The following is a 19,131-nucleotide window of genomic DNA, read 5'->3' as shown; positions in this document are numbered from 1 at the left end:
GCAGGCATCCCCGGTGGGAAGCAGAGGAAGGGCCGAGACGTGCTGTTCGAGCGCGTGTCCACCAGGCGGCGCCAGAGCCCCCGCAGAGCCCCTCTGCCCCTCGCCCCCGGGCCACCTCTCTGGGTTCAGGTCATGGTGGCAGATGGTCTGGGCGAAGGCCAAGGAGGTTCCCAGGGACTCGCCTTTGGGTCCGTGGTGCCTCGGAGCCTGTGGGCCCGGGTGGCTCAGCCTCAGCTCTGAGATGGGGCAGGGTTCCGGCATCCCATCTGGGGTTCGATGCCTCGTGGTCCGGTGGGTGAGCCGAGGACTGGAGCGCCCGAGGGGCCGCCTGGGGCCTGAGTGCCCTTGGCTTGCTTGGAGGCCCAACCCGGGACGCAGGCGGGCTCTGCGTCTGGCGTCTGGCGTCTGGGGGGGGGGGGAGGCCTCTGGTGGGGGAGGCCACGTGTCTTCGTCGAGAGGGGTGGGAGCTGGTGGGGCCGCCCGAGCCCGTGGCCGTGCTCTTCCTCCTGCCCTCAGAGCGCCGCATCCTCCTCCTGCCCTCGCCCCCCGAGCCGCTTCCTCCTCCGTGGGACCCCCGCGCCCAGGAGACTCCATCCAGGCCACGTGGGCAAGGCCTGGGAGGTCCTTCCTTCCAAGCTGGGGCCCAGGCTGAAGGGCGCTGATGGATTGCGAGGCGGCTCACTGGCTCACTGGCCTTCGCCAGCAGGGTCTCTGGGTTCTTGGAGCTGGAGGGTGTTCGGGAGGGGTGAGTGCCCTGGACGACGTGGAGAGAGTCCAGTGTCGCGCGTGGCGTGCCCTTCGGGGCGCCAAGGCGGAGAGGAGGAAGGCAATCCTCCAGACCCCAGCCCGGGGCCGGGGCCGGCGCAGACCTGGATTCCGATGTCAGAGGCAGGGAAGGGGCTGGGAGCTGCAGTGAGAGCCTCTGTCCGCCAGACGGCGCCAGCGCGCCCGCCGAGCCCCTCTGCAGCTCCCTGGCCCCGTCTCCAGCCTCCCAAGACCAAGACGATGGCAGAGGCATCCACCGACCCGCGGGGAGGTGGCCGGAGCCCTCTGCGTGGGTACACGGAGCCTCTGAGCCCGCGGGGCCCTTTGCCCCACGGCAGGGAGGGGACGTCGTTCCGCCACCCCAGGTGGAAGGCTCTTCCTGCCTGGTCGAGCGAGGTGCCCCGTGCTTGGAGTTGGACCGCTGACGGAGGGCGGAGGGTTCTTGGCTTGGTTGCAGAGCCCCCTCTGGCCCAGAGACGGCTGGATTGCCTCTTGGGCGCGCTGCTTTCTCAAACCGGCCTGGCAGGGGGAGGCTTCTGGAAGGCAGGGCTTCTGCGGGGCGGGGGGGCGGAGGGGCGGGGGTAGGGCGTGCGTCCAAGCGGTGTGATCTGGGGTGGGGGGTGGGGGCAGGCTGTGTTCCTTGCGGGGCTCTTTCTCTTCGGAGCCTCCTCCTTCCCCCCTTCTTCCCTCAGGCCCTGAGCCTAGGGACACCCTGTGCGGGCCCCGTTTGAGAAGGAACTTCGGAAAACCCGGAGGTGGGGGGGGGGTGCTGGGGTGGTGGAATAAGGGCTGCAGGGTCCGGTGATGGCAAGCAGGTGCTGATGGTCTGGGGATCAAGGCAGCGGAGTCAAAGCCAAAGCCAAAGCCGGCTTTGGGGGCTGAAAGCAGGGTGTGGCTTGAGATCAGGCAGTGGCGGGGTGGTGCTGGCGGCCGCAAGTGCCCTGAACAGCTCTGAGGTGGTCGTAGCCCCGGCCTGGAGGGCGTGTCCGTGGGAGAGGATGAACCACTTCCTGATGCTGGCCCGTGCCCCAGGCTGGCGCAGCTGGGGGAAGCGAGAGGAAGGGCAGAGCGTGGCTCTTGGAGGGCATGTGGGCCAGCGGGCGCCAGAGCCCCCGCAGAGCTCCTCTGCAGCTGCCTAGCTGCCCCTTCAGCTCCAAGGTAAGGGGGAGCGATGGGTCGGGGGCGCCCTACGAGGCTGCCCAGGGTTTGGGCTTGGGGACAGGGCCCCTGTGGCCCCGTTGGCGATGTGCCCTCCCCTCCCAGAGAGGACCTAGTTCTGCCATCCCCTCGATGGTGCCCGCAGCAGCACAGCCAGGGGCCCAATAGGCAGGCGGTTTGGCCGGCGGTCTGGGTCCTGGTGCCCTTGGCGTGTTTGCAGGCACAGTTCGGGACCCAGGAACGCCTGGCTTGCGTCTGGGCGTGCAGCCTGCTCGAAGCAGGCTGGCGTGGATTTTCGCTCCCGGCAAGGCGGGCTTCTGGAAAGCTGAGCTTGTAATCTTGAATGCCCTCTGCCAAGCAGGCCCCTGCTGATAGCCTTTCTCTCCCAATACCTCCCCAACCTTTTTCACCCCTCGCGCCCATACCCTTTCCTGCTTTCCAGCCCTTCCCTGGAAACGGAGCCTCTGTCCACCCATCTGGATCCCGGTTGGTCCTTTCTTTCTAGCGCGGTCCCAGGGTTGAAGGACGCTCACCGCTCCCCTGTCTTTGCACATGACTTCCCAATCGGGCAGACGAGGTGAGAGAGGGGGCTGGGTGTCGGGTGAGTTGAGTGCCCTGGCAGAATGGGAGCGCCTCCTCGCCCTGCCCATAGATAGGGCCTTGCCTTGGGCTGAGAGGGAGAGGAGGAAGGACCGAGTGCCGGCTCCTGCCCAAGTTGGCGGCAGAGCAGGGATCTGCTCTGGGGAGGCAGAAGCAGGGCTGTGTGTTCTTTTCGACCTGATGGCTGCCAGACAGAGCCAGGCAACCAGGAGAGCCGCTGGGCAGCCCCCTGGCTGCGCCTTCGGGCTCAGCGATGGGCTTGGGGAGGGGTTGCTGGCACCCCAAGGGGGTGCCCAGGACGTTGCCTTTGGACCCGTGGTGCCTGTGGTGCTTTGGCCCCGTTTGCCTCACCTGAGCGACGGGGGAAAGCGTTCTGCCGTGGCTTCGGGGGTTCAGAGCCTGCCCGGTCGGGTGGCCCCGGGGCTGGCGAGTTGGGCAGGCTGTCCGGGGTGGGAGCGCCCTTCGATGCTTCGGAGGCACAGCTCCGGACCCAGGCGAGGGGGTTGGCTTCCCAACGCTGGGCTTCTGGTTTGGAGGGCAGCGGGTCCCCTCGGTGGCTCTCGGGAGCTGGGCTGTGCTCGCCCCCGTGCCCTTGCTCTCTCCAGGGCTCCACAGCCGTGTCTTCCCTCCCGCCTGAGCCTCGCCCTCCTCTGCGCGGGACGCAGGGTCCGAGGAGCCTCCCCCGGTGCGGCTGACCTGCGTTCCGTCTGGGTGGTGGCTGCGTTTGGGCTGGGTCCCCGGGCTGAGGGGTGCTGGTGGATTCCGCGCCTGCTGTCTCGACCCCAAGAGCAGGCTCTTGGCCTTCAGGGAGTTGGAGGGTGCCGTGGAGACAGTCCTGCCAACCCCTGTCGTGCATCTCCTCAGTGCACGCAGGTGGAGAGGAGGAAGGACTTCTCTCCCCGACCGCTGCTGCCTCTGGCCAGCGCAGACCCCGGGGTGCGGCTGGGAGAGGCAGGCCAAGGGCCAGGCGCGTTGCAGTTGGAGCCTGTGTCCGCCAGACGGCGCCAGAGCACGAGCAGAGCCCCCTGCGCACGCAGCTGCCCGGGGCGTCCTCTGGCTCAGGCACCGGCTCGGAGATGGGTGGGGGGACGCCCAAGGAGGTTCCCAGGCCCTTGCCCTCGAGGCATGGTCCCTCGGACCCCATGGCCCGATGCGCCTCGACTCAGAGGGGAGGCGGGGTTCTGCCATCCCAAGCGGCATTCCGTTGGATGGGGTCGGGTGGCCCGAAGATGGGAGGGGGTGGCAGGCTGGCTGCGTTCTGAGGGCGTGTCCTTGGCTCGGTGGGCAGCCGACCTCTCGAGCCAGCAGCAGCAGGCTTGCCCCTGGGACGTGCAGGTGTGGAGACTCAGCCCGGCGTGGTGCTTGGCTTCTGGAAGGGGGGCTTCTGGGGGTGAATGTGGTACGTCGGCGTGGTGGTGTTTTGGGGGGCGGACCTAGCCTGACCCTGTGGTCTTTCTCTCCAGAGGTCTCCTCGCCCTCGTCCTTCCCTCTCCACCTGCCCCGTTTCCCTCTCTGCGGGACACGACTTCAGGGGGTGGGGGAGGAAGAAAGAAAAACCAAACCCTGCTTTACCCGAGGGAAGGGGAGGCTCCGCGAAGGGGTTGCCCGTAGTCTCCCGCTGAGTCCCAGGGGGGCCGGGCTGCCCTCACGACCTCACGAATGGGGTGGCTGCTGTCCGGGGGTGTGTGGGGTGAGGTTCCTGGCCGACAACGAGAGGGTCCCTGCCCCGCCCGTCGTGGATGTCCTGCTGCTGCGAGGGGGAGGAGGAAGACCCTCCTGCTGGCAAGGGCCCCGGGCCAGGGCCGAGCAGGCATCCCCGGTGGGAAGCAGAGGAAGGGCCGAGACGTGCTGTTCGAGCGCGTGTCCACCAGGCGGCGCCAGAGCCCCCGCAGAGCCCCTCTGCCCCTCGCCCCCGGGCCACCTCTCTGGGTTCAGGTCATGGTGGCAGATGGTCTGGGCGAAGGCCAAGGAGGTTCCCAGGGACTCGCCTTTGGGTCCGTGGTGCCTCGGAGCCTGTGGGCCCGGGTGGCTCAGCCTCAGCTCTGAGATGGGGCAGGGTTCCGGCATCCCATCTGGGGTTCGATGCCTCGTGGTCCGGTGGGTGAGCCGAGGACTGGAGCGCCCGAGGGGCCGCCTGGGGCCTGAGTGCCCTTGGCTTGCTTGGAGGCCCAACCCGGGACGCAGGCGGGCTCTGCGTCTGGCGTCTGGCGTCTGGGGGGGGGGGAGGCCTCTGGTGGGGGAGGCCACGTGTCTTCGTCGAGAGGGGTGGGAGCTGGTGGGGCCGCCCGAGCCCGTGGCCGTGCTCTTCCTCCTGCCCTCAGAGCGCCGCATCCTCCTCCTGCCCTCGCCCCCCGAGCCGCTTCCTCCTCCGTGGGACCCCCGCGCCCAGGAGACTCCATCCAGGCCACGTGGGCAAGGCCTGGGAGGTCCTTCCTTCCAAGCTGGGGCCCAGGCTGAAGGGCGCTGATGGATTGCGAGGCGGCTCACTGGCTCCCTGGCCTTCGCCAGCAGGGTCTCTGGGTTCTTGGAGCTGGAGGGTGTTCGGGAGGGGTGAGTGCCCTGGACGACGTGGAGAGAGTCCAGTGTCGCGCGTGGCGTGCCCTTCGGGGCGCCAAGGCGGAGAGGAGGAAGGCAATCCTCCAGACCCCAGCCCGGGGCCGGGGCCGGCGCAGACCTGGATTCCGATGTCAGAGGCAGGGAAGGGGCTGGGAGCTGCAGTGAGAGCCTCTGTCCGCCAGACGGCGCCAGCGCGCCCGCCGAGCCCCTCTGCAGCTCCCTGGCCCCGTCTCCAGCCTCCCAAGACCAAGACGATGGCAGAGGCATCCACCGACCCGCGGGGAGGTGGCCGGAGCCCTCTGCGTGGGTACACGGAGCCTCTGAGCCCGCGGGGCCCTTTGCCCCACGGCAGGGAGGGGACGTCGTTCCGCCACCCCAGGTGGAAGGCTCTTCCTGCCTGGTCGAGCGAGGTGCCCCGTGCTTGGAGTTGGACCGCTGACGGAGGGCGGAGGGTTCTTGGCTTGGTTGCAGAGCCCCCTCTGGCCCAGAGACGGCTGGATTGCCTCTTGGGCGCGCTGCTTTCTCAAACCGGCCTGGCAGGGGGAGGCTTCTGGAAGGCAGGGCTTCTGCGGGGCGGGGGGGCGGAGGGGCGGGGGTAGGGCGTGCGTCCAAGCGGTGTGATCTGGGGTGGGGGGTGGGGGCAGGCTGTGTTCCTTGCGGGGCTCTTTCTCTTCGGAGCCTCCTCCTTCCCCCCTTCTTCCCTCAGGCCCTGAGCCTAGGGACACCCTGTGCGGGCCCCGTTTGAGAAGGAACTTCGGAAAACCCGGAGGTGGGGGGGGGGGTGCTGGGGTGGTGGAATAAGGGCTGCAGGGTCCGGTGATGGCAAGCAGGTGCTGATGGTCTGGGGATCAAGGCAGCGGAGTCAAAGCCAAAGCCAAAGCCGGCTTTGGGGGCTGAAAGCAGGGTGTGGCTTGAGATCAGGCAGTGGCGGGGTGGTGCTGGCGGCCGCAAGTGCCCTGAACAGCTCTGAGGTGGTCGTAGCCCCGGCCTGGAGGGCGTGTCCGTGGGAGAGGATGAACCACTTCCTGATGCTGGCCCGTGCCCCAGGCTGGCGCAGCTGGGGGAAGCGAGAGGAAGGGCAGAGCGTGGCTCTTGGAGGGCATGTGGGCCAGCGGGCGCCAGAGCCCCCGCAGAGCTCCTCTGCAGCTGCCTAGCTGCCCCTTCAGCTCCAAGGTAAGGGGGAGCGATGGGTCGGGGGCGCCCTACGAGGCTGCCCAGGGTTTGGGCTTGGGGACAGGGCCCCTGTGGCCCCGTTGGCGATGTGCCCTCCCCTCCCAGAGAGGACCTAGTTCTGCCATCCCCTCGATGGTGCCCGCAGCAGCACAGCCAGGGGCCCAATAGGCAGGCGGTTTGGCCGGCGGTCTGGGTCCTGGTGCCCTTGGCGTGTTTGCAGGCACAGTTCGGGACCCAGGAACGCCTGGCTTGCGTCTGGGCGTGCAGCCTGCTCGAAGCAGGCTGGCGTGGATTTTCGCTCCCGGCAAGGCGGGCTTCTGGAAAGCTGAGCTTGTAATCTTGAATGCCCTCTGCCAAGCAGGCCCCTGCTGATAGCCTTTCTCTCCCAATACCTCCCCAACCTTTTTCACCCCTCGCGCCCATACCCTTTCCTGCTTTCCAGCCCTTCCCTGGAAACGGAGCCTCTGTCCACCCATCTGGATCCCGGTTGGTCCTTTCTTTCTAGCGCGGTCCCAGGGTTGAAGGACGCTCACCGCTCCCCTGTCTTTGCACATGACTTCCCAATCGGGCAGACGAGGTGAGAGAGGGGGCTGGGTGTCGGGTGAGTTGAGTGCCCTGGCAGAATGGGAGCGCCTCCTCGCCCTGCCCATAGATAGGGCCTTGCCTTGGGCTGAGAGGGAGAGGAGGAAGGACCGAGTGCCGGCTCCTGCCCAAGTTGGCGGCAGAGCAGGGATCTGCTCTGGGGAGGCAGAAGCAGGGCTGTGTGTTCTTTTCGACCTGATGGCTGCCAGACAGAGCCAGGCAACCAGGAGAGCCGCTGGGCAGCCCCCTGGCTGCGCCTTCGGGCTCAGCGATGGGCTTGGGGAGGGGTTGCTGGCACCCCAAGGGGGTGCCCAGGACGTTGCCTTTGGACCCGTGGTGCCTGTGGTGCTTTGGCCCCGTTTGCCTCACCTGAGCGACGGGGGAAAGCGTTCTGCCGTGGCTTCGGGGGTTCAGAGCCTGCCCGGTCGGGTGGCCCCGGGGCTGGCGAGTTGGGCAGGCTGTCCGGGGTGGGAGCGCCCTTCGATGCTTCGGAGGCACAGCTCCGGACCCAGGCGAGGGGGTTGGCTTCCCAACGCTGGGCTTCTGGTTTGGAGGGCAGCGGGTCCCCTCGGTGGCTCTCGGGAGCTGGGCTGTGCTCGCCCCCGTGCCCTTGCTCTCTCCAGGGCTCCACAGCCGTGTCTTCCCTCCCGCCTGAGCCTCGCCCTCCTCTGCGCGGGACGCAGGGTCCGAGGAGCCTCCCCCGGTGCGGCTGACCTGCGTTCCGTCTGGGTGGTCGCTGCGTTTGGGCTGGGTCCCCGGGCTGAGGGGTGCTGGTGGATTCCGCGCCTGCTGTCTCGACCCCAAGAGCAGGCTCTTGGCCTTCAGGGAGTTGGAGGGTGCCGTGGAGACAGTCCTGCCAACCCCTGTCGTGCATCTCCTCAGTGCACGCAGGTGGAGAGGAGGAAGGACCTCTCTCCCCGACCGCTGCTGCCTCTGGCCAGCGCAGACCCCGGGGTGCGGCTGGGAGAGGCAGGCCAAGGGCCAGGCGCGTTGCAGTTGGAGCCTGTGTCCGCCAGACGGCGCCAGAGCACGAGCAGAGCCCCCTGCGCACGCAGCTGCCCGGGGCGTCCTCTGGCTCAGGCACCGGCTCGGAGATGGGTGGGGGGACGCCCAAGGAGGTTCCCAGGCCCTTGCCCTCGAGGCATGGTCCCTCGGACCCCATGGCCCGATGCGCCTCGACTCAGAGGGGAGGCGGGGTTCTGCCATCCCAAGCGGCATTCCGTTGGATGGGGTCGGGTGGCCCGAAGATGGGAGGGGGTGGCAGGCTGGCTGCGTTCTGAGGGCGTGTCCTTGGCTCGGTGGGCAGCCGACCTCTCGAGCCAGCAGCAGCAGGCTTGCCCCTGGGACGTGCAGGTGTGGAGACTCAGCCCGGCGTGGTGCTTGGCTTCTGGAAGGGGGGCTTCTGGGGGTGAATGTGGTACGTCGGCGTGGTGGTGTTTTGGGGGGCGGACCTAGCCTGACCCTGTGGTCTTTCTCTCCAGAGGTCTCCTCGCCCTCGTCCTTCCCTCTCCACCTGCCCCGTTTCCCTCTCTGCGGGACACGACTTCAGGGGGTGGGGGAGGAAGAAAGAAAAACCAAACCCTGCTTTACCCGAGGGAAGGGGAGGCTCCGCGAAGGGGTTGCCCGTAGTCTCCCGCTGAGTCCCAGGGGGGCCGGGCTGCCCTCACGACCTCACGAATGGGGTGGCTGCTGTCCGGGGGTGTGTGGGGTGAGGTTCCTGGCCGACAACGAGAGGGTCCCTGCCCCGCCCGTCGTGGATGTCCTGCTGCTGCGAGGGGGAGGAGGAAGACCCTCCTGCTGGCAAGGGCCCCGGGCCAGGGCCGAGCAGGCATCCCCGGTGGGAAGCAGAGGAAGGGCCGAGACGTGCTGTTCGAGCGCGTGTCCACCAGGCGGCGCCAGAGCCCCCGCAGAGCCCCTCTGCCCCTCGCCCCCGGGCCACCTCTCTGGGTTCAGGTCATGGTGGCAGATGGTCTGGGCGAAGGCCAAGGAGGTTCCCAGGGACTCGCCTTTGGGTCCGTGGTGCCTCGGAGCCTGTGGGCCCGGGTGGCTCAGCCTCAGCTCTGAGATGGGGCAGGGTTCCGGCATCCCATCTGGGGTTCGATGCCTCGTGGTCCGGTGGGTGAGCCGAGGACTGGAGCGCCCGAGGGGCCGCCTGGGGCCTGAGTGCCCTTGGCTTGCTTGGAGGCCCAACCCGGGACGCAGGCGGGCTCTGCGTCTGGCGTCTGGCGTCTGGGGGGGGGGGAGGCCTCTGGTGGGGGAGGCCACGTGTCTTCGTCGAGAGGGGTGGGAGCTGGTGGGGCCGCCCGAGCCCGTGGCCGTGCTCTTCCTCCTGCCCTCAGAGCGCCGCATCCTCCTCCTGCCCTCGCCCCCCGAGCCGCTTCCTCCTCCGTGGGACCCCCGCGCCCAGGAGACTCCATCCAGGCCACGTGGGCAAGGCCTGGGAGGTCCTTCCTTCCAAGCTGGGGCCCAGGCTGAAGGGCGCTGATGGATTGCGAGGCGGCTCACTGGCTCACTGGCCTTCGCCAGCAGGGTCTCTGGGTTCTTGGAGCTGGAGGGTGTTCGGGAGGGGTGAGTGCCCTGGACGACGTGGAGAGAGTCCAGTGTCGCGCGTGGCGTGCCCTTCGGGGCGCCAAGGCGGAGAGGAGGAAGGCAATCCTCCAGACCCCAGCCCGGGGCCGGGGCCGGCGCAGACCTGGATTCCGATGTCAGAGGCAGGGAAGGGGCTGGGAGCTGCAGTGAGAGCCTCTGTCCGCCAGACGGCGCCAGCGCGCCCGCCGAGCCCCTCTGCAGCTCCCTGGCCCCGTCTCCAGCCTCCCAAGACCAAGACGATGGCAGAGGCATCCACCGACCCGCGGGGAGGTGGCCGGAGCCCTCTGCGTGGGTACACGGAGCCTCTGAGCCCGCGGGGCCCTTTGCCCCACGGCAGGGAGGGGACGTCGTTCCGCCACCCCAGGTGGAAGGCTCTTCCTGCCTGGTCGAGCGAGGTGCCCCGTGCTTGGAGTTGGACCGCTGACGGAGGGCGGAGGGTTCTTGGCTTGGTTGCAGAGCCCCCTCTGGCCCAGAGACGGCTGGATTGCCTCTTGGGCGCGCTGCTTTCTCAAACCGGCCTGGCAGGGGGAGGCTTCTGGAAGGCAGGGCTTCTGCGGGGCGGGGGGGCGGAGGGGCGGGGGTAGGGCGTGCGTCCAAGCGGTGTGATCTGGGGTGGGGGGTGGGGGCAGGCTGTGTTCCTTGCGGGGCTCTTTCTCTTCGGAGCCTCCTCCTTCCCCCCTTCTTCCCTCAGGCCCTGAGCCTAGGGACACCCTGTGCGGGCCCCGTTTGAGAAGGAACTTCAGAAAACCCGGAGGTGGGGGGGGGGGGTGCTGGGGTGGTGGAATAAGGGCTGCAGGGTCCGGTGATGGCAAGCAGGTGCTGATGGTCTGGGGATCAAGGCAGCGGAGTCAAAGCCAAAGCCAAAGCCGGCTTTGGGGGCTGAAAGCAGGGTGTGGCTTGAGATCAGGCAGTGGCGGGGTGGTGCTGGCGGCCGCAAGTGCCCTGAACAGCTCTGAGGTGGTCGTAGCCCCGGCCTGGAGGGCGTGTCCGTGGGAGAGGATGAACCACTTCCTGATGCTGGCCCGTGCCCCAGGCTGGCGCAGCTGGGGGAAGCGAGAGGAAGGGCAGAGCGTGGCTCTTGGAGGGCATGTGGGCCAGCGGGCGCCAGAGCCCCCGCAGAGCTCCTCTGCAGCTGCCTAGCTGCCCCTTCAGCTCCAAGGTAAGGGGGAGCGATGGGTCGGGGGCGCCCTACGAGGCTGCCCAGGGTTTGGGCTTGGGGACAGGGCCCCTGTGGCCCCGTTGGCGATGTGCCCTCCCCTCCCAGAGAGGACCTAGTTCTGCCATCCCCTCGATGGTGCCCGCAGCAGCACAGCCAGGGGCCCAATAGGCAGGCGGTTTGGCCGGCGGTCTGGGTCCTGGTGCCCTTGGCGTGTTTGCAGGCACAGTTCGGGACCCAGGAACGCCTGGCTTGCGTCTGGGCGTGCAGCCTGCTCGAAGCAGGCTGGCGTGGATTTTCGCTCCCGGCAAGGCGGGCTTCTGGAAAGCTGAGCTTGTAATCTTGAATGCCCTCTGCCAAGCAGGCCCCTGCTGATAGCCTTTCTCTCCCAATACCTCCCCAACCTTTTTCACCCCTCGCGCCCATACCCTTTCCTGCTTTCCAGCCCTTCCCTGGAAACGGAGCCTCTGTCCACCCATCTGGATCCCGGTTGGTCCTTTCTTTCTAGCGCGGTCCCAGGGTTGAAGGACGCTCACCGCTCCCCTGTCTTTGCACATGACTTCCCAATCGGGCAGACGAGGTGAGAGAGGGGGCTGGGTGTCGGGTGAGTTGAGTGCCCTGGCAGAATGGGAGCGCCTCCTCGCCCTGCCCATAGATAGGGCCTTGCCTTGGGCTGAGAGGGAGAGGAGGAAGGACCGAGTGCCGGCTCCTGCCCAAGTTGGCGGCAGAGCAGGGATCTGCTCTGGGGAGGCAGAAGCAGGGCTGTGTGTTCTTTTCGACCTGATGGCTGCCAGACAGAGCCAGGCAACCAGGAGAGCCGCTGGGCAGCCCCCTGGCTGCGCCTTCGGGCTCAGCGATGGGCTTGGGGAGGGGTTGCTGGCACCCCAAGGGGGTGCCCAGGACGTTGCCTTTGGACCCGTGGTGCCTGTGGTGCTTTGGCCCCGTTTGCCTCACCTGAGCGACGGGGGAAAGCATTCTGCCGTGGCTTCGGGGGTTCAGAGCCTGCCCGGTCGGGTGGCCCCGGGGCTGGCGAGTTGGGCAGGCTGTCCGGGGTGGGAGCGCCCTTCGATGCTTCGGAGGCACAGCTCCGGACCCAGGCGAGGGGGTTGGCTTCCCAACGCTGGGCTTCTGGTTTGGAGGGCAGCGGGTCCCCTCGGTGGCTCTCGGGAGCTGGGCTGTGCTCGCCCCCGTGCCCTTGCTCTCTCCAGGGCTCCACAGCCGTGTCTTCCCTCCCGCCTGAGCCTCGCCCTCCTCTGCGCGGGACGCAGGGTCCGAGGAGCCTCCCCCGGTGCGGCTGACCTGCGTTCCGTCTGGGTGGTCGCTGCGTTTGGGCTGGGTCCCCGGGCTGAGGGGTGCTGGTGGATTCCGCGCCTGCTGTCTCGACCCCAAGAGCAGGCTCTTGGCCTTCAGGGAGTTGGAGGGTGCCGTGGAGACAGTCCTGCCAACCCCTGTCGTGCATCTCCTCAGTGCACGCAGGTGGAGAGGAGGAAGGACCTCTCTCCCCGACCGCTGCTGCCTCTGGCCAGCGCAGACCCCGGGGTGCGGCTGGGAGAGGCAGGCCAAGGGCCAGGCGCGTTGCAGTTGGAGCCTGTGTCCGCCAGACGGCGCCAGAGCACGAGCAGAGCCCCCTGCGCACGCAGCTGCCCGGGGCGTCCTCTGGCTCAGGCACCGGCTCGGAGATGGGTGGGGGGACGCCCAAGGAGGTTCCCAGGCCCTTGCCCTCGAGGCATGGTCCCTCGGACCCCATGGCCCGATGCGCCTCGACTCAGAGGGGAGGCGGGGTTCTGCCATCCCAAGCGGCATTCCGTTGGATGGGGTCGGGTGGCCCGAAGATGGGAGGGGGTGGCAGGCTGGCTGCGTTCTGAGGGCGTGTCCTTGGCTCGGTGGGCAGCCGACCTCTCGAGCCAGCAGCAGCAGGCTTGCCCCTGGGACGTGCAGGTGTGGAGACTCAGCCCGGCGTGGTGCTTGGCTTCTGGAAGGGGGGCTTCTGGGGGTGAATGTGGTACGTCGGCGTGGTGGTGTTTTGGGGGGCGGACCTAGCCTGACCCTGTGGTCTTTCTCTCCAGAGGTCTCCTCGCCCTCGTCCTTCCCTCTCCACCTGCCCCGTTTCCCTCTCTGCGGGACACGACTTCAGGGGGTGGGGGAGGAAGAAAGAAAAACCAAACCCTGCTTTACCCGAGGGAAGGGGAGGCTCCGCGAAGGGGTTGCCCGTAGTCTCCCGCTGAGTCCCAGGGGGGCCGGGCTGCCCTCACGACCTCACGAATGGGGTGGCTGCTGTCCGGGGGTGTGTGGGGTGAGGTTCCTGGCCGACAACGAGAGGGTCCCTGCCCCGCCCGTCGTGGATGTCCTGCTGCTGCGAGGGGGAGGAGGAAGACCCTCCTGCTGGCAAGGGCCCCGGGCCAGGGCAGAGCAGGCACCCCTGGTGGGAAGCAGAGGAAGGGCCGAGACGTGCTGTTCGAGCGCGTGTCCACCAGGCGGCGCCAGAGCCCCCGCAGAGCCCCTCTGCCCCTCGCTCCCGGGCCACCTCTCTGGGTTCAGGTCATGGTGGCAGTTGGTCTGGGCGAAGGCCAAGGAGGTTCCCAGGGACTCGCCTTTGGGTCCGTGGTGCCTCGGAGCCTGTGGGCCCGGGGGGCTCAGCCTCAGCTCTGAGATGGGGCAGGGTTCCGGCATCCCATCTGGGGTTCGATGCCTCGTGGTCCGGTGGGTGAGCTGAGGACTGGAGCGCCCGAGGGGCCGCCTGGGGCCTGAGTGCCCTTGGCTTGCTTGGAGGCCCAACCCGGGACGCAGGCGGGCTCTGCGTCTGGCGTCTGGCGTCTGGGGGGGGGGGGGAGGCCTCTGGTGGGGGAGGCCACGTGTCTTCGTCGAGAGGGGTGGGAGCTGGTGGGGCCGCCCGAGCCCGTGGCCGTGCTCTTCCTCCTGCCCTCAGAGCGCCGCATCCTCCTCCTGCCCTCGCCCCCCGAGCCGCTTCCTCCTCCGTGGGACCCCCACGCCCAGGAGACTCCCTCCATCCAGGCCACGTGGGCAAGGCCTGGGAGGTCCTTCCTTCCAAGCTGGGGCCCAGGCTGAAGGGCGCTGATGGATTGCGAGGCGGCTCACTGGCTCCCTGGCCTTCGCCAGCAGGGTCTCTGGGTTCTTGGAGCTGGAGGGTGTTCGGGAGGGGTGAGTGCCCTGGACGACGTGGAGAGAGTCCAGTGTCGCGCGTGGCGTGCCCTTCGGGGCGCCAAGGCGGAGAGGAGGAAGGCAATCCTCCAGACCCCAGCCCGGGGCCGGGGCCGGCGCAGACCTGGATTCCGATGTCAGAGGCAGGGAAGGGGCTGGGAGCTGCAGTGAGAGCCTCTGTCCGCCAGACGGCGCCAGCGCGCCCGCCGAGCCCCTCTGCAGCTCCCTGGCCCCGTCTCCAGCCTCCCAAGACCAAGACGATGGCAGAGGCATCCACCGACCCGCGGGGAGGTGGCCGGAGCCCTCTGCGTGGGTACACGGAGCCTCTGAGCCCGCGGGGCCCTTTGCCCCACGGCAGGGAGGGGACGTCGTTCCGCCACCCCAGGTGGAAGGCTCTTCCTGCCTGGTCGAGCGAGGTGCCCCGTGCTTGGAGTTGGACCGCTGACGGAGGGCGGAGGGTTCTTGGCTTGGTTGCAGAGCCCCCTCTGGCCCAGAGACGGCTGGATTGCCTCTTGGGCGCGCTGCTTTCTCAAACCGGCCTGGCAGGGGGAGGCTTCTGGAAGGCAGGGCTTCTGCGGGGCGGGGGGGCGGAGGGGCGGGGGTAGGGCGTGCGTCCAAGCGGTGTGATCTGGGGTGGGGGGTGGGGGCAGGCTGTGTTCCTTGCGGGGCTCTTTCTCTTCGGAGCCTCCTCCTTCCCCCCTTCTTCCCTCAGGCCCTGAGCCTAGGGACACCCTGTGCGGGCCCCGTTTGAGAAGGAACTTCGGAAAACCCGGAGGTGGGGGGGGGGTGCTGGGGTGGTGGAATAAGGGCTGCAGGGTCCGGTGATGGCAAGCAGGTGCTGATGGTCTGGGGATCAAGGCAGCGGAGTCAAAGCCAAAGCCAAAGCCGGCTTTGGGGGCTGAAAGCAGGGTGTGGCTTGAGATCAGGCAGTGGCGGGGTGGTGCTGGCGGCCGCAAGTGCCCTGAACAGCTCTGAGGTGGTCGTAGCCCCGGCCTGGAGGGCGTGTCCGTGGGAGAGGATGAACCACTTCCTGATGCTGGCCCGTGCCCCAGGCTGGCGCAGCTGGGGGAAGCGAGAGGAAGGGCAGAGCGTGGCTCTTGGAGGGCATGTGGGCCAGCGGGCGCCAGAGCCCCCGCAGAGCTCCTCTGCAGCTGCCTAGCTGCCCCTTCAGCTCCAAGGTAAGGGGGAGCGATGGGTCGGGGGCGCCCTACGAGGCTGCCCAGGGTTTGGGCTTGGGGACAGGGCCCCTGTGGCCCCGTTGGCGATGTGCCCTCCCCTCCCAGAGAGGACCTAGTTCTGCCATCCCCTCGATGGTGCCCGCAGCAGCACAGCCAGGGGCCCAATAGGCAGGCGGTTTGGCCGGCGGTCTGGGTCCTGGTGCCCTTGGCGTGTTTGCAGGCACAGTTCGGGACCCAGGAACGCCTGGCTTGCGTCTGGGCGTGCAGCCTGCTCGAAGCAGGCTGGCGTGGATTTTCGCTCCCGGCAAGGCGGGCTTCTGGAAAGCTGAGCTTGTAATCTTGAATGCCCTCTGCCAAGCAGGCCCCTGCTGATAGCCTTTCTCTCCCAATACCTCCCCAACCTTTTTCACCCCTCGCGCCCATACCCTTTCCTGCTTTCCAGCCCTTCCCTGGAAACGGAGCCTCTGTCCACCCATCTGGATCCCGGTTGGTCCTTTCTTTCTAGCGCGGTCCCAGGGTTGAAGGACGCTCACCGCTCCCCTGTCTTTGCACATGACTTCCCAATCGGGCAGACGAGGTGAGAGAGGGGGCTGGGTGTCGGGTGAGTTGAGTGCCCTGGCAGAATGGGAGCGCCTCCTCGCCCTGCCCATAGATAGGGCCTTGCCTTGGGCTGAGAGGGAGAGGAGGAAGGACCGAGTGCCGGCTCCTGCCCAAGTTGGCGGCAGAGCAGGGATCTGCTCTGGGGAGGCAGAAGCAGGGCTGTGTGTTCTTTTCGACCTGATGGCTGCCAGACAGAGCCAGGCAACCAGGAGAGCCGCTGGGCAGCCCCCTGGCTGCGCCTTCGGGCTCAGCGATGGGCTTGGGGAGGGGTTGCTGGCACCCCAAGGGGGTGCCCAGGACGTTGCCTTTGGACCCGTGGTGCCTGTGGTGCTTTGGCCCCGTTTGCCTCACCTGAGCGACGGGGGAAAGCGTTCTGCCGTGGCTTCGGGGGTTCAGAGCCTGCCCGGTCGGGTGGCCCCGGGGCTGGCGAGTTGGGCAGGCTGTCCGGGGTGGGAGCGCCCTTCGATGCTTCGGAGGCACAGCTCCGGACCCAGGCGAGGGGGTTGGCTTCCCAACGCTGGGCTTCTGGTTTGGAGGGCAGCGGGTCCCCTCGGTGGCTCTCGGGAGCTGGGCTGTGCTCGCCCCCGTGCCCTTGCTCTCTCCAGGGCTCCACAGCCGTGTCTTCCCTCCCGCCTGAGCCTCGCCCTCCTCTGCGCGGGACGCAGGGTCCGAGGAGCCTCCCCCGGTGCGGCTGACCTGCGTTCCGTCTGGGTGGTCGCTGCGTTTGGGCTGGGTCCCCGGGCTGAGGGGTGCTGGTGGATTCCGCGCCTGCTGTCTCGACCCCAAGAGCAGGCTCTTGGCCTTCAGGGAGTTGGAGGGTGCCGTGGAGACAGTCCTGCCAACCCCTGTCGTGCATCTCCTCGGTGCACGCAGGTGGAGAGGAGGAAGGACCTCTCTCCCCGACCGCTGCTGCCTCGGGCCAGCGCAGACCCCGGGGTGCGGCTGGGAGAGGCAGGCCAAGGGCCAGGCGCGTTGCAGTTGGAGCCTGTGTCCGCCAGACGGCGCCAGAGCACGAGCAGAGCCCCCTGCGCACGCAGCTGCCCGGGGCGTCCTCTGGCTCAGGCACCGGCTCGGAGATGGGTGGGGGGACGCCCAAGGAGGTTCCCAGGCCCTTGCCCTCGAGGCATGGTCCCTCGGACCCCATGGCCCGATGCGCCTCGACTCAGAGGGGAGGCGGGGTTCTGCCATCCCAAGCGGCATTCCGTTGGATGGGGTCGGGTGGCCCGAAGATGGGAGGGGGTGGCAGGCTGGCTGCGTTCTGAGGGCGTGTCCTTGGCTCGGTGGGCAGCCGACCTCTCGAGCCAGCAGCAGCAGGCTTGCCCCTGGGACGTGCAGGTGTGGAGACTCAGCCCGGCGTGGTGCTTGGCTTCTGGAAGGGGGGCTTCTGGGGGTGAATGTGGTACGTCGGCGTGGTGGTGTTTTGGGGGGCGGACCTAGCCTGACCCTGTGGTCTTTCTCTCCAGAGGTCTCCTCGCCCTCGTCCTTCCCTCTCCACCTGCCCCGTTTCCCTCTCTGCGGGACACGACTTCAGGGGGTGGGGGAGGAAGAAAGAAAAACCAAACCCTGCTTTACCCGAGGGAAGGGGAGGCTCCGCGAAGGGGTTGCCCGTAGTCTCCCGCTGAGTCCCAGGGGGGCCGGGCTGCCCTCACGACCTCACGAATGGGGTGGCTGCTGTCCGGGGGTGTGTGGGGTGAGGTTCCTGGCCGACAACGAGAGGGTCCCTGCCCCGCCCGTCGTGGATGTCCTGCTGCTGCGAGGGGGAGGAGGAAGACCCTCCTGCTGGCAAGGGCCCCGGGCCAGGGCCGAGCAGGCATCCCCGGTGGGAAGCAGAGGAAGGGCCGAGACGTGCTGTTCGAGCGCGTGTCCACCAGGCGGCGCCAGAGCCCCCGCAGAGCCCCTCTGCCCCTCGCCCCCGGGCCACCTCTCTGGGTTCAGGTCATGGTGGCAGATGGTCTGGGCGAAGGCCAAGGAGGTTCCCAGGGACTCGCCTTTGGGTCCGTGGTGCCTCGGAGCCTGTGGGCCCGGGTGGCTCAGCCTCAGCTCTGAGATGGGGCAGGGTTCCGGCATCCCATCTGGGGTTCGATGCCTCGTGGTCCGGTGGGTGAGCCGAGGACTGGAGCGCCCGAGGGGCCGCCTGGGGCCTGAGTGCCCTTGGCTTGCTTGGAGGCCCAACCCGGGACGCAGGCGGGCTCTGCGTCTGGCGTCTGGCGTCTGGGGGGGGGGGAGGCCTCTGGTGGGGGAGGCCACGTGTCTTCGTCGAGAGGGGTGGGAGCTGGTGGGGCCGCCCGAGCCCGTGGCCGTGCTCTTCCTCCTGCCCTCAGAGCGCCGCATCCTCCTCCTGCCCTCGCCCCCCGAGCCGCTTCCTCCTCCGTGGGACCCCCGCGCCCAGGAGACTCCATCCAGGCCACGTGGGCAAGGCCTGGGAGGTCCTTCCTTCCAAGCTGGGGCCCAGGCTGAAGGGCGCTGATGGATTGCGAGGCGGCTCACTGGCTCCCTGGCCTTCGCCAGCAGGGTCTCTGGGTTCTTGGAGCTGGAGGGTGTTCGGGAGGGGTGAGTGCCCTGGACGACGTGGAGAGAGTCCAGTGTCGCGCGTGGCGTGCCCTTCGGGGCGCCAAGGCGGAGAGGAGGAAGGCAATCCTCCAGACCCCAGCCCGGGGCCGGGGCCGGCGCAGACCTGGATTCCGATGTCAGAGGCAGGGAAGGGGCTGGGAGCTGCAGTGAGAGCCTCTGTCCGCCAGACGGCGCCAGCGCGCCCGCCGAGCCCCTCTGCAGCTCCCTGGCCCCGTCTCCAGCCTCCCAAGACCAAGACGATGGCAGAGGCATCCACCGACCCGCGGGGAGGTGGCCGGAGCCCTCTGCGTGGGTACACGGAGCCTCTGAGCCCGCGGGGCCCTTTGCCCCACGGCAGGGAGGGGACGTCGTTCCGCCACCCCAGGTGGAAGGCTCTTCCTGCCTGGTCGAGCGAGGTGCCCCGTGCTTGGAGTTGGACCGCTGACGGAGGGCGGAGGGTTCTTGGCTTGGTTGCAGAGCCCCCTCTGGCCCAGAGACGGCTGGATTGCCTCTTGGGCGCGCTGCTTTCTCAAACCGGCCTGGCAGGGGGAGGCTTCTGGAAGGCAGGGCTTCTGCGGGGCGGGGGGGCGGAGGGGCGGGGGTAGGGCGTGCGTCCAAGCGGTGTGATCTGGGGTGGGGGGTGGGGGCAGGCTGTGTTCCTTGCGGGGCTCTTTCTCTTCGGAGCCTCCTCCTTCCCCCCTTCTTCCCTCAGGCCCTGAGCCTAGGGACACCCTGTGCGGGCCCCGTTTGAGAAGGAACTTCGGAAAACCCGGAGGTGGGGGGGGGGTGCTGGGGTGGTGGAATAAGGGCTGCAGGGTCCGGTGATGGCAAGCAGGTGCTGATGGTCTGGGGATCAAGGCAGCGGAGTCAAAGCCAAAGCCAAAGCCGGCTTTGGGGGCTGAAAGCAGGGTGTGGCTTGAGATCAGGCAGTGGCGGGGTGGTGCTGGCGGCCGCAAGTGCCCTGAACAGCTCTGAGGTGGTCGTAGCCCCGGCCTGGAGGGCGTGTCCGTGGGAGAGGATGAACCACTTCCTGATGCTGGCCCGTGCCCCAGGCTGGCGCAGCTG

This window comes from Sus scrofa, chromosome 3 (genome assembly GCF_054392235.1).
Source record: "Sus scrofa isolate SSC_HxYL_T2T_F1_AM1 chromosome 3, Sscrofa_HxYL_maternal_Yorkshire_Landrace_v2.0, whole genome shotgun sequence".
In the NCBI taxonomy this organism is placed as follows: domain Eukaryota; kingdom Metazoa; phylum Chordata; class Mammalia; order Artiodactyla; family Suidae; genus Sus; species Sus scrofa.
This window is presented reverse-complemented; position numbering follows the sequence as displayed.